Source organism: Myotis brandtii, unplaced genomic scaffold (assembly GCF_000412655.1).
Source record: "Myotis brandtii unplaced genomic scaffold, ASM41265v1 scaffold398, whole genome shotgun sequence".
Lineage (NCBI taxonomy): Eukaryota > Metazoa > Chordata > Mammalia > Chiroptera > Vespertilionidae > Myotis > Myotis brandtii.
In genome coordinates, this window is record NW_005365280.1 from 2414334 (window position 1) to 2417046 (window position 2713).

The 2713-nt window shown below is 37.6% G+C and overlaps 1 protein-coding gene across 1 annotated transcript in view; it reads right to left on the reverse strand.

The window, feature by feature from the left end:
• Positions 1–2713, reverse strand: part of KIF13A (kinesin family member 13A) — a 210862-nt gene that overhangs the window by 78454 nt on the left and 129695 nt on the right. The gene's annotated exons all lie outside the window — the stretch shown is intronic.

Below are 2713 nucleotides of genomic sequence, written 5' to 3' on the forward strand. Positions count from 1 at the left end.
AGGGGAAAAAAAAAAAAGAAGACAAAGCGAAGAACATTCCAGAACTGAATTTAACAACTCAAGGCTATTTTATAAATAAGCACATTCTCAGTAAATAATATCTTAATAATTGGACCACACAGTAAACAATATTGAAGTGTTTTGTTTTATTTTTAATTTACTCTTCCAGGTCTGTATTGATTTATGCTGCTTCGATGCTGACATTTTCATACAGAAAGTGATATTACAGCACAGCAGTTGCTTGCAGTTACTGATATTTATCCTGCCTTTAGAATTGCCTCTGCCGGTGAAGATTTTAGGGCTCTTTTAAATTTTAAATGGCAAACATGGTTTGGGACCCATTTGAACAGTGTATCAACAGGTGATTGAGGTGAAAAGCAAAGCGACGCAGATTATGGCTATATTGTATATGTCAGTCATCTTTTTCATGGCATCAGATATTAATCACCTTTCAAATCAAGAGTCAGTGCTTAGCATCACTCAAGTGTGGAAAAAAGGACCTAAGAACCACTGATGCTTCCCAAGGCCTTCTAAGAACATTTGTTTTCCCACTTAAGCTTACAACCCTACAAAATAGGTGTGACTAACGTCAATGATGGCAAATTCAATGTGACAGTGAGCAATTCCTCTATACTCTAAACAGGGGCAGACCAAACGCACATATTTACAAGGGCGACTTTGATGCACACAGACCCAGAACTCAGCTCACTCTGCTTGCACAACCAGAGAACCTTTAATGCTACAGTTTTCCCACTTAATCTTACAACCCTACAAAACAGGTGTTACTAACGTTAATGATGGCAAATTCAATGTGACAGTGAGTAATTCTTCTATACTCTAAACAGGGGCAGACCAAATGCACATATTTACAAGGGCGACTTTGATGCACACAGACCCAGAACTCAGCTCACTCTGCTTGCACAACCAGAGAACCTTTAATGCTACGCATGAGCCAGAACAAGTCAATTTAGCACAATATCAAGTGCCTGTGATGGCGTCTGACATCTGGAATTCGTGAACACTGCTGCTGGGAATGTGAACTGGTACAATCACTTTGGAAAACAGTCCCACAGTACCAAATAAAGTTAAAGATTCAGTATCTTTATCTTTGACCTACAATTCCACCCCTAGATGTATTCCTTAGAAATGCATGCATTTGTACACCAGGAGAACTGTACAAGAATGCTCAGAGCAGCACTGCAGTGGTAAAAAGTGACAACTACACAAATGACAGGAGATGGGATAAATAAATTATGGTATAATCATACAACGGAATACTAAAGAGTAGTAAAAAGTAATGCCTTATTACTTAATATATCAAAATGGGGGTAAATAAATTATGGTATAATCATACAACGGAATACTAAAGAGTAGTAAAAAGTAATGCCTTATTACTTAATATATCAAAATGGGGGTAAATAAATTATGGTATAATCATACAACGGAATACTAAAGAGTAGTAAAAAGTAATGCCTTATTACTTAATATATCAAAATGGGGGTAAATAAATTATGGTATAATCATACAACGGAATACTAAAGAGTAGTAAAAAGTAATGCCTTATTACTTAATATATCAAAATGGGGGTAAATAAATTATGGTATAATCATACAACGGAATACTAAAGAGTAGTAAAAAGTAATGCCTTATTACTTAATATATCAAAATGGGGGTAAATAAATTATGGTATAATCATACAACGGAATACTAAAGAGTAGTAAAAAGTAATGCCTTATTACTTAATATATCAAAATGGGGGTAAATAAATTATGGTATAATCATACAACGGAATACTAAAGAGTAGTAAAAAGTAATGCCTTATTACTTAATATATCAAAATGGGGGTAAATAAATTATGGTATAATCATACAACGGAATACTAAAGAGTAGTAAAAAGTAATGCCTTATTACTTAATATATCAAAATGGGGGTAAATAAATTATGGTATAATCATACAACGGAATACTAAAGAGTAGTAAAAAGTAATGCCTTATTACTTAATATATCAAAATGGGGGTAAATAAATTATGGTATAATCATACAACGGAATACTAAAGAGTAGTACATGTAGGATAGTCTTTGGTTTTATTATTCTTTATATCTTACATGTGTTGTAAATGTTCTTCCACATGCATTAAATAGTTCATAAACATTTCCTATGACTAGGTTACTCCTTACTACCCATAATTTTGATCTTATACCTTCGATTATAACCTTAATTATACAGCTGCTATAAGCACTTAAAATATTTTTAATGACAAGATAAAGTGTTCATTATGTTACACAGAAATTTCAGAATATTGAACTACTAGAGGCCCGGTGCACAAAAATTTGTGCACTGGGGAGGGGGGTCCCTCAGCCCGGCCTGTGCCCTCTCGCAGTCTGGGACCCCTCAGGGGATGACCACCTGCTGGCTTAGGCCTGCTCCTGGGGTATTGGGCCTAAGCTGGCAATCAGACATCCCTCTGGCAGCCTGGCAGCCCTCGGGGGATGTCCACTTGCCAGCAGGGAGCAGACCTAAGCTGCAGTCAGACATCCTTAGCGCTGCTGAGGAGGCAGGAGAGGCTCCCACCACCACCGCTGTACTGGCAGCCATCAGCCTGGCTTGTGGCTGAGCAGAGCTCCCCCCTGTGAGAGTGCACTGACCACCAGAGGGCAGCTCCTGCATTGAGCGTCTGCCCCCTGGTGGTCAGTGTGTGTCATAGTGACCAGT